Raw genomic sequence first — 15,225 nt, forward strand, 5'->3', positions numbered from 1 at the left:
TTAGCAGTTACAGTTCTTTTAATGTCTAAATAAATCATGCTTTAACTCATTCTTTGTATTCCAGTCTTGATATTCTGAACCACACCATGTTTGCTGTCAGATCATGACTGAAATTTGGACTGAAAGAATTTTCCATATGCTTCTTTATAGCAGGCTGACAATGACTAGAGAGATTTCGGAGAGATTTATAGGTCTGCGGAGTTCTAAGGGATAGATTGCAAACTCTTGTGAGAAAAGGGAAGGAAAGCTGCCTTACTTCAGGGCCTGGTCTCATCTTTGGTCAAACAGAAGTGAGCTTAATTTGTGGGTCTGCCTGGGGAATTTCAAAGGAAAAAAGCTTTGAGTGACGCCAAGCTTGAGCTCCCTGATGTTAGTGAGATGAATGAAAGCAGGGTCTATAGGCTACAGGCCTTCTCACACTCCCACATTAACAGAGGTCTTTCAAGTTCTCATCAGGATAATTGTATAGGATGCGGTAAAATGCAAGACAGTGTTTTAGAGGAGCCATGCAGCACTTGTCATCAGTCTGATTAAGATATGTTTACATGTGTGTTAATATGTACATGCTTTTTGTTAATTATAAAATAATATCACACAACATGTGATTCCTGGTGCATAATGGCTCGTGGTTACAGAGAGATTAAAACTCACTTAAAAATAGGACTGCAACAAATATATGTTTTGATAATCCATTAATTTGTTGGTTATTACTTTGATCACTTGATCATATTAGAAAGAAGCTAAGGATTTTATTCACAAAACAAAGTCTATACCTCGTCTTCATATACAGTGTCTTTTTTTACAACTTGCAAAAAAAAAAAGAACAAATGTATGATATAGGGTATTAAGAGTAAGAAATTAAAAAGGTACTAGCCTAAAATAAAAAAAATAAAAAAAAAAAAGGACACTGGGGCAGCAATTATGCATGGAGAATAACTAATATAATTAATCAGATATTGCTCAACTTTGTGTAGAAATAAAGGATTTACTTTAGTCTGTCAGTTTAAATTGATATAATCAAGTTGTAAGCAGATATACTGATGAAAAAGGTTTATTAATGCACAATATTTGTCATCAGTTATGACTGCTCCTATGAAGATTTGTAGTTCACTTTACAGAGATTCATCATCTACACCAGCTTTCACTTATGGATGCCCACAGGAGTAGTCATACAAATATATAAATAAACACTATCCGGCTCTCAGCGACATTATAGTGTATCAACAGTTTTTTAGATGTTAGTATACTCCTTATGAATGCTAAATTCAGAATTTAAATTATTGCTTTAAACATCACAGTCATACCAATTTGAATTCATTTGTAATTGCCCACCTTCTGTAAAAAATAAATAAATAAAAATAATCTGCATCAAAATATGGCGAATATGTGGTATTTACTCAAAGCACTAAGCTATGATATCTGGTGGGCAAAATAAAGGACAGCAGGTTCCTATCGCAAGAAATACAAGAATTCATTCTCTGCCTCTTGGTGTTTTTCAACAGAAGACTTACTGTGCTACAGAACAGGCTGGCCTTGATAGAATGACCTAACATTTTGACAGGACAAAATATAAAGCTGCTCTTTATTCTGTGGACAATTCACCAGATGCAGGCATGGGAATGGCTTTAATCAATAGAAATGTGGGTGTACTGCATGATTTATTCCAGGCTTTGCTTTATGTACAAAGAAATCTCGGACATTGCTAAGAGTGCAAGCAATAATGGGGCCCACTCAATTTTCCCTGAAAGCTTGTGTTGTGATGGTTGTTGCTGCGAGTATTTACAAGTGCTATCTGATCAGCCTCAGAGGCTTCCCAACGAGACAGATGATTAGGTGCGGCAAACGAGCCTCATCACCGGCTAAAATTGATGAGTCAATGCTGGATGACAGACAACCCTATTTGTATTAAGATAAGGCGCCGACAGTTGTGTATCAATCAAAATTGAGTTATTATTGAGCATAAAGAAAGGCATTTGTAATATCATTAAATCCAGATATGCCTCTCTTCACATCTGGCAGGCAGCCATGCATGTGAAAGGGGGTGGGGGGGGGGCAGAAAGAGAAAGGCAAAGAAAAAAACAAAAAAAAAACAAAAAAAAAAAAAACACTTGGGGCAATCATTCCTGGCAGTGTGCTGGCAGCTGCAGTGTTTTTTTTTTTTTTTGTAATTTCAATATGTTTCTCTGTACCTCAAGCTTGGGTGCAATAACAGCTTACAGATTGCTTATGTCATCAAATTTTGACAAACTTCTCATAATGTTTTGACCTTCATCTTTAGCCATCTGCTTTCTACCTTTTCTTCTTCTTAGCCCAACCCCTCAGTCTATATATTTTCACACTACACAAACCGTGTACCCTAAATAAGTTATGCCTGACAACAGGAATTTATAGTTATTAGTTTTGGCAAGAATTATTAGCCATTGTTTATCTTTACCTATTGGACAGAGTTTTTGCCCAGTAGAGGGCAGCGAAAACAGGCAGTGAACACAACTCTGACATATTTACATTTTCAAAACATGGCTAACTTGTTAGTATACATTTGCCTTTACACGTAAAGCAGATACAGAACAGCAATACTCTCGAGCCACCCCATGAATAACTTTCAATATTCACTCTCAGATTTTGGTCTCCACCTGCTTCTGAGGGAAATAACTGTTTCTTCATATGCTGGATGCTTCACGATGTTCACCAGCTAGTAGCTAACATTGCTTGTTCTTTGGTGTGGGGAAGGTAGCACACAGCAGGTTTTAAAGCCTTTTCTGTTAAAACAGCTGCCTTCTGCAGTCAAAAACATCACCATGACAGCAGTGAGATCGAACTGAAGCCACTAAGTTGTGGTCAGAAAACAAAAAAAATGAACTGATAGATGTTAAAAAGATCCTCAGAGCTGAGAGATACTGCAGTTAAATCTGAACCTATCACAAGACATTCTCCTACAATGGTCTGAATGATATCTAATGTATGATCTCTTGTTGAATGACACTGCTTACTTAATGTAAATGTTCTATAGTTTAAACATTTATCTAGGTTAGGTTTAGGGAAAAGAAACATGGTTGCGTGTCTTTAGGTTTAGGCAAGTAAAGGAATGCCGGGTAGGTTTGAGCAAGTAAAGTTACATAGGTTAGGTTTGCGAAAAGAAACGTGGTGACAAGGCACCTCAAAATAGGCTAACTCAAAGTTTACTTGGTTTTACATGGTACACAAACACCAGTCTCCTTGGGGAAGTTTTGTGTTTGTTAGACCAATCCACCACCCCAACCCACCTCCTTACGCGGACTCACAGCCTTTAAACTCAATTATAAAAGAATAATTGGCTGATGATTACATGGGTTATATTCAATCTGTAGTGCATTACTGTCCTAGGTATATGTATGAACAGTGTATGAAAATAATCTGCAATAAAAGATCACTTTCACACAGGAATAGCCTTGTTATAAAAATATTGATTATAGCAGCTTTAACATCTACATAAGATCTCCTTTAAATCAATCACCCATTAACATTTGTCCTCTTATACATGCTGCACAATACCTTAATCATCCTTAGTCCTGTCCATTCTGTTATTCCAGCCCTGTGTCCTAGAAATTACATTTATACACAACCAATTTGAAAGAAAAAAAAGAGTTTTTGAGAGAAATGTGATGCAGAGCTTTTCTATTAATGCAATGAGGAGATGTTGCAAATGAATGTACCAGCAAGTTACAAAAACGTTGATACTGAACGTAGCCTATCACCAAAGCACTTACTGACAAGGCATATCTTTTGTTTTCTACCAAATTTGCAATAGACTATCCATTTGTAGTGACAAGAGCATTATTCTTACCTATTAATACCTTTTTTATAAACATTCAAATAAAATAACAACCTTCTCCTAAGCTTAACCATAGTACTTTTGTTGCCCAAACCTGACCGCAAACAGGAACCTAGACACAAAACCATAATTCTGGAGTCACAGTCCTGCCGTTATATAAATGTAGTGTTTCATCAAGTCAAAGAAATACTTTCCCTGAGCATAATCCATGTACCACAATGTAATATACAAATGTAACTTTTAGGAGACGGGGCTGGTTACTCTGATGTGAGAAAACTAAACTCTAAACTCTTACAGATCAAAAGCAGAACAGAGACCTCTTAAACGGTCTACTGACAACGTGGCATTAAGAAGTATCTTGTTCCGTGAGCCGGTGATCAGAGTAAACAACACGCTGCGTATAATATAGTCCCTCCACAGTTTGACATTTCCCTCTGATTTTCATATCTTTGCTTGAAATGACAGTCTATGTAACATGTGGAGGCCTTAAAAATGCCATGGCTGATATGAAATCAATTTGCATTTCCCCAGTGCCTGGATAACATGGCCCTGTCAGAGAACCCTGCAGATCTGCTGGAGATAATGACGTTATAGAGGGCGGCTCGCACAGTGGAAAGGATGAAATTGAAAGAGTGACGTTCTGTGTTTCCCATGATTGCCTTGACTGGAGGATGTGTGGCTATCGGACATGTACTCCTCTGTCTTTGCTCCCCATTAGCTCCACTTGTTCCAGGGGTTAAGACAGACTAAAGAGATCCACCAAAGTCAAAGCCTCTGTGTGTCAGCAATGATATTTCAACAGTATCAACTTTTAAATAAAGAAATGATGATAAAGCTCATTAATAACTATTGGTCAAGGTTTTAAATTTGTGGTGACCTGCAGACAATAAATGCTCTAATTATTCAAATCTATTACGGATTTCATAATAGCAATTAGGATATTATGAAAAAAAATTAGACTTTAAAGTCATTTTTGATGTTATGCCACAATTTATAGACATTAATTAATACACTGATTGACTATTCAACAGCTAGAGAGAAAGAGAACATATGTTACAATGTGATATTATAAGTTAATGGACAAAAGAAGAGAAAAAGAATTTAAAAAAATCCCTCCATACCGACTGTTATCCCATTGACTTCGTACTGCAGCACTGGCTCTGTGTTAAAGGAATGGTGTGTGATCCCATCATTATATTTTTCAAAGAGGACCACACAGTAATGGTAACTACATGCCACTTTGGCCACTTTGCGAAAATGTGAAAAGGAATTATCTGAATGGTGTAGATCACACACAGGAGTGTACTGCATTTGTAAAGCCATATTACAGTGCACAACCCAGAATTTGTTATAAACATAGGAAGTGGATAGTTGACGGCGCTGACCTGAGGACATTTAGACGTGATCACGCTGGTGCAGGGGGCCAGCTTGTTATCGAGCTCAGCGTATGCTGAGAGAGAGGGACATCTCTCCCGCTGCTGCAACACTAATATACACTGCTATAACTACAGGTGATTCCAGCAGAGTTTTTCCTCACTTTGCCTATTTCAGGCTGTTGAATGTGAAAATGTTGACCTCTACACCCCGAGTCAGACAGCTTGCTCTCTCTGTGACGGCTGAAGAGGAAAAAGTTGTGAATCATGTCTATAAATTTGTGGTGGGCAGTAATGGATACACTGGACACCAAAGTCATCAGGCGGCTCTAATTTCCTCTCACGTTTACCTGGACACGGAACATGTTTTGTATGTAGCCAAATGTGAAAATCACCATTCGAAATAATCACTATTTTCACTACAAAATTTCAGGAAAAATGAAAGTGAGGTTAACACACACACACACACACACACACACACACACACACACACACACACACACACACACACACACACACACACACACCATATTTTGCAGAGGAAAGTAAGGATTACATTTTAAGCGTACAATTCAAAATCAATCTGTGGTGTCGCTGAAGTACATTTTCTCAAGTTCTGTACTTAAGTATAATTTTAAGGTACTGGCTCTTTATTGAGACAATTTAAACACTGCTTACATGTTAATTCATCAATATTTGATATACTAATATTTGAATAACATATACTGAGTTAATTATATATATAACACATATAATACTATTATAAGTACCGTTTTGCATTAGTGCTTTTACTTAGAATGCATTTTGCTGATAGTACTTTTACTCAAGTAATGGAGTTGGTTGATACATATTGCCATAGAATATCATGGAAAGATGAATAGTTTAGCAGGAATAATTCCACAGTGTTATTTTGAATTTACAGAATTAATTAAAACTTTTCCAGAATGTAATTATTTATTTATCATTCATAGCACTTGAACTATTATTGTTTTTATATATTTTCATGCGTACTTTTAAGTTTAAATTTTAAGTGACCTTCGCCTTACGTAAGAGTGATGTCACAGCATGCTAGTTTCGTGTTTGCTGTGAAACTTTACAGTCAGACTCACTGTCAATCACACTTTACGAATGGTAGGAAAAAGAGTTTCCAAAGTAAATATTTAGCAACACTTTGCAGGAAAAACTGAGAAAATCATGCAGAAGACATTCACACTCTAATTACATTCATAGGTCACGGTTTGACTTGTGAATACATTTTTTCTTTGTTTCCATACATCTCATTATTTTTTCAAATCAAGATAAAATTGCTTTGAATACCTCGGGATTAACAAGGTCACATCATAAGTATCTAAGAGTATATGGTGGGTTTGATGTTGCAGGGGGATTAGTAAAGTACAAAATGTGCCGTTTTCCACATAATGGCAATAAATAAAGTCTGTTTACACAACTGGTCCACTGAGTCTAATGTCCACCTTTTGTAAACTGTCAGGTGCGTATGAAAGTCGCTGCAGTACACTGGGATGTCCAACGTATAATAAAGAGCACCGTTACAATATATGAAGGAGACAGGCTGATAATGAGACATCCTGGCTCTAATCAACCTTATAAAAGTCTGAAGAGGAGCATATTGCACCAATAACAATTTTCAATTAATAAAAACATTATTTTGTCCAGTCCCCCAGGATGGGGATTCGGTATAACTTGAGGGCCTTCCCTCACATGGTGTGAACAAACCTTTATGCTCTGCAGCTGTGTGAATGTGTGTGAGACAGTCGCTCTCGATTGTACTCACAGACACTACACACACACACACACACACACACACACACACACACACACAAGGAATTATACTTGTCTGTATGGTTTGTTAGCACTCAAGAGATAAAACTTTACATGTTGCTCCCAATTAGCACAGCAGTGACCGTGCACTGTCTCCTGTGCTCAGCTTCCCCTCTGAAGAGGGGCTATTTATGTGAAGACTCATGAGAATGTGAGAATTGAGGCGAGAGAGACGAGATATGGACTGTGTGAGATAGAGTGTGTGTGTGTGTGTGTGTGTTATGAGGGAGAGAGAGAGAGGGAGTGAAAGAAAGAGATAGAGAGAAAGGGAGAATTGAAATGGCTTAAGCATCCATTTTGAGTGGAGAGACAGGTCCTATTAACATTTAACAGCATTTGTGCAACTTGGTGCCGAGGTTATGATGCAAATGAGGAGGAATTAAAACTGGCCAGAGGTTTGTCATTGATGGATTGCAGTCTGGCAGTGCTCACACTTCCCAGTGTCCATCAGAAGCGATTACTGTGTAATTAAACCTTATTTCTGGACTCTCTAGTGCATAATTACTTTGTGAATGTAACCATCATCTAAAAGCTACAGAAATGCTTTACCATTTAGTCTAGCAGTCAGTTCCACGGGCTTGTGTCAGATATAGCCATCAGACAGAGCAAAAGAACTGTCACTTTTAATAAGAGGCAAAAAATTAAATGAAACAGTATGCTTATTACAGAAAAATTAGGCTTTCAAGAGTCCTTTCTGTTATTTGCATAATTTATCCCCCCCACCCCACCGCACCCCACCCCACACATATACACACACCGCGAAGCTTTAGGCAATTTCCCTCACATTTAAATAGATTGCACATTTAAGGCTACTTAAGGAAAATTATCACTTTGCATATTTTAATTGTTATGAAGGAAGTGATTTGAGAGAGGTCTGTGGCTCATCCTCTTGAGCCATGCGGTTGCGAAGCTGTCTGATTCTGCTGCTCAGCGCTGCAGCTCCACAGATAACCTCCGAGTTCACACACATCCACTCCAGTTTCATCAGAATGCAAATGAAGCACAGAACACTGGGACAAGTGGATCTTTGATATTTACAAAATAGCCACTAATAACTTGAGAGTAATTTGTTTGACTCAACTTTATTTTTCTCTTATCAGCCCTGATTTTTTTTTCTCCTCCATCCTGGTCAAATGGCTCTTGTTTAAAAATTCAGTGGAAAGAAACAAAGGGCGTGTTTGCTGCTAGAATTTCAGAGACAGCAGGATGTGGACTGTGTCTATATATATCTGACTATCTAGCTGCCTCTTATAACAGGCATGCTGCTGTGGCACAAGCCCAAGATACACAGTGTTAAACATGAAAACAAAGCATGTGTATGCATATGCAGTTAGGTGTTTTATTTTATCTGTGTATGCAACAACAAACAGCAGTCGCGCTTAACACTGTGAAAGGCAACAACCTGCTTAAGGAACAATATTATGGAGAGGCTCGACAGTAGAGACTCAGCTTAAGGTGTTACTGGCAGTCGGATGCACGTTGCAGAGGCTACATCTTATTATGGAAAATGGATTTAGTTGTCATCACACTTATATGAATTGTCTTGATTCTTACCTCCCGGTACAGACTGAATTGAGCAAGTAATTTGCTGGATTAGTTTTTCATTCAGAACCTAATTATGTTACAAACACACACAAAAAAATATTGTAATAGTGGATTTCTACTCTAATTGCACCCATAAATCATTATCACATTTTTTTTAATTAAGATACTTTGTGTTTTTTTTCTTTCCATTCAAATAGCAGAAATCACAATAAATGGTCTTAACAGACTTTTTTTTTTTAAAACACAAAATGTAAGATTTTTTTTATTTTTTATAAATGGCTTACTCATATCAATGAGCAAGGTGGTATTTTGAAACACATTACATCTTTTATATTTTATTTCGTATTTGTCATCACGACTCAAAATATTCCAAATTTCTAAAGTATTTCCAGAAAACAGTACATGGTAAACCTCCTAAAATAAATATTTTGTGAACATTATAAATGAAGTTCATTAGAAACTGACTATATCATTAGAACATCAAATCAGAAAAATATCTAAACAGTATTTTCTCTGTTCGTTTTCTCAGTGACACTCAGATCCACTGTCCATGTTTTTTTTTTCCTTCACATTTTTTAAGTTAAAGTTGTAAATCTTTCATATGAAAGTCTGTGATTTTTTAAACATGTATAATATAACATCTCATGTTTACTCCAAACAAATTCTGAACTTTAACAACGTGATTAATAGACTGAGGCGTGTCGTACGCTACCACTTTTCCTAATGGTCAGCCACGCTTTTTAGAAAAGGGGGTGTCGCTCTGCTGCGGTCCACTTGAGATTATGTGAAACACTGTGATTGGCTTAAAGACATCCCATTAAATAGGTCAGGTGACAGTAATCATAGATCTTTACATCCTAGAAAAGTTCTGTCCATCGGCATGGATGAGTTTACGTTTAGGAAATGATACATATGCAAAGCAACAATGAACTTATTTAATAGAACACAACAGATTCAAACAGATTCAGGCTTTGTTATGCTGAAACTAAAAAAAAAGATTATGGATGTGGCTACGCCTGCATTGGAGGAGTAAAAATAAGTGGGTTTTTTTTCATTTTAAACTAAAAATACTAAAAAGCTGTCCATTCACACAGGCAATGTCTAGAATTACCTTGAATGAATTACACCTGTTTTCTAGTAGACATAATTTGTCAGGCAACGCTCTTCAACATAATAACCATGCTGAATAAGGCGAGTGAACAATTCCCTCCTCCAAGGACAGTTCTCCGTGGGAGACTGCAATGTTTTTAAGTGTTAGTGTTCTCGCCTTGACAAGCTTATCAATGCTTGTGAGGGAGAGTGTTCAGACACTGACAGCGCACTGATAATATGAAATTACCTTTTTCACACCCCTTAGTTGATGTAAATTAGTTAATTTTACTCCACATCATGTACGACTCTTTATTTAGAAAGGCTCTGTGGGGATGAAAACATGTTTTATTTACAATTTCGAGTGCAAAGTATGGATGTTTCCCCAAGTGATTAGCATACATGACATAATACAGGTACAAAACCTATGTTTTTTTTCTTTTTTTTCTGCAAAACCACTTTTCACCCAGAGTGCAGAATCATGATATATGTTATCTAATGATAAACTGCACCCACAGCTGATATTGATGTACTCCCATGATAAAAAAAAAATGAAAGAGAAAGAGAATCACCAACACTGACACAATATGCTGGGTCTTTTCTCATTTATGTTGATTGCACAGAAACTTCCCACGCATATAACACCTACTACTTAATGATAACATAAAGGAGGAATTTTGGCCATTTACTTCCTTATAAAATATCTGCAAATGTGGATTTATATATTATTATGGATCATGAGAGGTGTATTGGTGGGAGGAGTGCAACACAAAGTCAGCCTTAAAATCAGCCTCTGTAAACTGCTGCAAAGTAATTATTGTCACTGTAATATTGTTGAACACCGGTGAAAATAAAGAAACCATGATTTAAGTTGTCACGGATCGAACACAGACCTCCACAATAAAATTGCTTGAAACGGAAATAGCACAGGCTTTAAATCAATCACACCATTGCAAATTTAATCAAGTAAAGGTACAAAATGCATCCAGTTTTCAGGAAGAAAAAAAAAGAAGAAAGAAAACATCTTTATTCAGTATTTCAATAACCTTTATGTACCTTGAAATTAAAATACATTTAAATCGACTGTACTGTAAGTATGGCAATACATACACACATATAAACATGTATGTGGTGCATTTTTTTGTATGTATGCTGTATATCATTAGCAAATGTACAATACATACAGCTATGTGCAAGTTTATTCTCTGTACATGAATATGAAAAGTAAAAACTCAGATTTTTCATATCGTAGTGTTACCTCCTCATACTTGCATGTCGAATTGCAAGTGCACATACATACACATTAACATGCGCACTATGACAATTCACGAAGGATTAAAGCAGTTTGTTACTTTTTAGGGAAATTTGCACTGGCAATCTTGTAGATGACCTACACAGCCTGCAGCAGTCCAATGGAAACATGGTTTTGTAAATAAACTGTACGTCAGTATGAGGAGATTGACTTCATCTTTGCCCTCAAGGTGCCTTATTTTTTTCTGTGACTTGTATTCAACAGTGTAAAGACAGTCTTTGTGAGGTAGACTGCTCAGATTCAAGGGCAAGCTTTCTTTTTTTTTGTTCTTTTTTTTTGTTTTAACGTTTTTTCTTAATTCACAAATGCATGACATTCAAAATGACAGGACTTAAGTACTACATGTACAATATGTAGCAATGAGGTAGAAATGGTTATAAAGAATGCCAGACTGTAAAATGACATAAGGATGGAATCAAAATCTTAAAGCAGTTCTCCACAAAATGTAATTACAGAAATACTGAAAGGTTTTGAAAAAAAAAAGAAAAATCAAGTGGCTGAGTTGGCATCACTGTGAGACTCAATGTGCTTATCATACTGTAGGTTCTGCTCATGTGTTGGTTGTTGGCCCTTCACCACATCACCCCTCAATGACAAGTGATTATTATTAATGATAACATCTATAGCATGTGAAATGTACACCCTATCTGAATAACTGTCACTTTTTTATTTATCTAATATCAGATCTTGCTGTAAGGCTTTAGTTGTAATACAAATTCAAAGCAAACTAATGTAACATGTTATCCATGTGCCTTGTGTTGCACTGTGCTCTACTGCAATGTTAGGGACACCAAAAAAAAAAAAAAAAAGTGTGACAAGATCTGTTGTTTTGTTGGAGTGATAACAAGTACTGCTTAATTTGAGTGGAACATTTCCCCTTATACATCTCTCTGTAAGTTTTTGAACAGCCGCCCTCTTTAAACTCATGAAATCTGCGCTTGTTAATGGCACTTAGAGCTTCTTATCGCCTTCTTGTCAAAAACCATGCAATGAGTGTAATCACTTCTTAAAATCAGCAATCATGGGCAAACAATTATATTCCAGTCTGAGACAACACTGCAGTATCTGACATTTTCTGCTATTATCTATGTTAATTTTTTTTTTTTTAAGATAAACAAATTAGCTTTGTTTCTATTTGTACTCCAGGCAGAGGTGAATGACTGTTCATAAACTCAGACAGCATGAAAACAAATGTTTTACAAAGCACAACTTTTTTTTTTTCTTGAAAATATTTCACACACTGTGATACAATAACTAAACAATGCCCAGTAAGCGTGCTATAAAATCGCCAATTTCCAAACATTTGCAGCTCAAGCTGTGGCATTAAGGTCACTGAAATTCACAAGTTATTATAACAAGTCATCATAATCAGAGGAAAGCTTTTTTACTTTGGCTTCAAGAGGGATTTCAACCATGAATTAAACACCGCAAAATGGCACTATATTTAAGAGGCCTTTAAATTTAAATTTCCTGTTTAACTACATTTTTTCATGTGTGAATTGTCCAAATGGACTTAAATTCATGTTGGACATTTTTCTGTGTAAACAAATTTGTCTATGGACGCCCTGGATGTTGTTTTGTCTCCAAAAAAAAAAAAAAAATTGAGTTTAATCTAACTTCTTTTTGCACAGTATGAATGAAAACAATTAATCCATCTTTTTTTTTTGTAGTATGGTATTATGTAACCTTGGGCTAATCCATTATGTGTCAAACGTGAAAGGTTAGTTTAAACCAATGGACCCACATCTTAATAATCTGAGAAAATGTACTCAAGAGCAAAAAGGGGCATTCATATTCTACACAGTTATCTGTTCAGTTACATGACGGTCGAAAACATATATTGTATGTTGATTGTTTCAGTTCTAACAAAATGTCTTGCTTCTAGGTTAATAAAACTGTATGGGTTAACGTTTTACTGATTACTATCACTTGTGTGCATTCAAAGAAAATGCCGTCACCCATCTTATGACTGGAGCACATATCTATAAATATATAACAAAGATCATGTAAAACCACAACAAAGATAGCAGTTGGCAGGCTTGCTAATTTTCTTGACTGCTACAGTGCGTAGTTTCTCTGCTGTTGTCTAGATGCTCTTGTATACATCATAATACAGGTCTGGGAGAGTTAATGATACCAAACCAGGTGGCAGTGATCAATATGCACACTGTCTCAAAAAAAAGGACAGGTTACAATGTGCAATAGGCAACGAACATGAAGGGACCTCCTTTGAAAAACAAACACAAAGTCCTTCAGTGCCTCTGCAGTATTATACACCTACAGTGCTGTCTACTTCAGTGGCATGTTTCCAATGTGCGAGTGCTTTGCTTTCCTTACTGCTCAGAGGACGTAATACATTCAATAACAATTTTTACTTGCCAATTCAGCTGTCAGTCGTGCTCTTTCATTGCCAAAAAAATTGTTGCGTGGAAATGTACTGGTAGCAAGTAGTGAGTAATAGCACTGTAAACACAAGTTTAAATGTGAAAATTACAACACAGTAAAAACAACAGTTTTTGTGTACAGTGAGACGAGCCTTTAAGACATTTTCTTAAAAAGGAATGCCACTCATTTCATAACGTTAGACAAACTAATTCTTCTGTAAACTTTATGTCAAAATAATGGAATTGGTTTTTAGCCAGAGAGTATGTATCAAACATTGCTGCCAATGCTCTGAAATTTTTTTTGACATCACAGATTCAGGGGCCAAAAAAGCCACATCGTCCATTGGTGAATGTTAGCCGTTAGCAACACATTCTTACTCACAACTCATCAAATACAGCTTGGCCCTACGCATCACGTTATCACGGTCTAGGTAACCCTCTAGCATCAGTTTTGGATTCACAAGGACAGCTTGTCAATTTATGCTTGTTATATGCATTGTGTCTTTTCAAAATAAAATTCCATTTTGAAGCTACTATGTCATCACTCTCTGTTTTGTGGATTGTTGCTTTGCAGCCTCGAGTTTGGCACTTCAGCTGTCACAATGTTGTTTTTATAAAGTCAGACTTGACCATATGTGGAAGAGAGGGTGGAGCTATAAAGGAGCGTGGAGTGTCACTTAGGGCATTATACATATCTAAGGCCCCGCCCTTAACATGCATAATTTTGGGCCTTAATCAAATGTAAACAGGTGAAAAAATTATATCCCGTACAATTGGCATGAATGTTCAAATTAGCTATTGGGACCAAAAAGTTGGTCATTTTAACATGGCTGATGGGGGATTTACTCAGTTTTGGAAACAGCCTCAAGTGGCCATTCAATAAACTACAGTTTCTGACACTTTTGCACTGGCTTAATTTTTCCGCCTCTGAGGTTGCCGCTTGATTTTTACAGGAAATATGCAGTTTCTGCTCGTTAAATCCATGCAGTCTCTATTCAAAAGAAACTTAGAACCTGGTAAAAAAGCTTGGTTTTAAGGTCTACCTTCTTGGGTTTAGGTATAGTTTAGAAAAAAAGCATCATGGTTTTGCTTAAAACAAGCTCGTAACTAACATAATGTAACGTCATGTCACGTAAATCATGAGCATAGCATGCCACACATACTAGCAGACTATGTTGTTATTAAAATGACTTAACTGACTTTTGGTTTTCACGTGGGCTCGAACAGTGGTCTCCTGGGTGACAGTCCAGAGTTTGTTTGACCAATCCACCTCGCCTCCCACTTGCTTTATACCGACACTCAGTGCATCTCAGATTGTCAAGATTACCTCTGTATGTCACTATCTGATGCTGAGGGACACTAACCAAAAGGTCTGTACTTGATGAGTTTGGAGCGAGACAGGGTTAACCAAATTGTCCTAAGGCAAAGTGTATCCAAAGCCTGATATTCAGTGGTATTCCCCTTTAAGTGCATTATGTGGTGAGAAACTGGGTTCTTGGGATTTATAAAAAATGTAAAGCTAATAGATTTTGCACACAACAAAACACTGTTTGGTGTTCTCTCAAAAGGTTTCCTCATCAAACAAGCGGAATAGGTGCTGACATTTTGCTGTCTCCATGTATTTGTCTTTCAGAGATAACTAACAAACTGAGGTAGAAAGGAACTTAGGCTATACATAATCCTTAGGTTTCATTAATGATAAAAAAGCAGCAGGATGGAATGAAATAGCTCGGGGCAGCTGTCTTCCTCAACCCCGAGATGTTTGTCTGCACCTTTCGAATTTCTCTCAGCTCTGCATCACCACAAGCTAAAGTAAAAAAAAAAAAAAAAAAAAAATCCCCAAACAAATTACTTCTCAAATTTCTTTTAAAT

This window comes from Plectropomus leopardus, chromosome 10, assembly GCF_008729295.1.
Source record: "Plectropomus leopardus isolate mb chromosome 10, YSFRI_Pleo_2.0, whole genome shotgun sequence".
Classification (NCBI taxonomy): Eukaryota; Metazoa; Chordata; class Actinopteri; order Perciformes; family Serranidae; genus Plectropomus; species Plectropomus leopardus.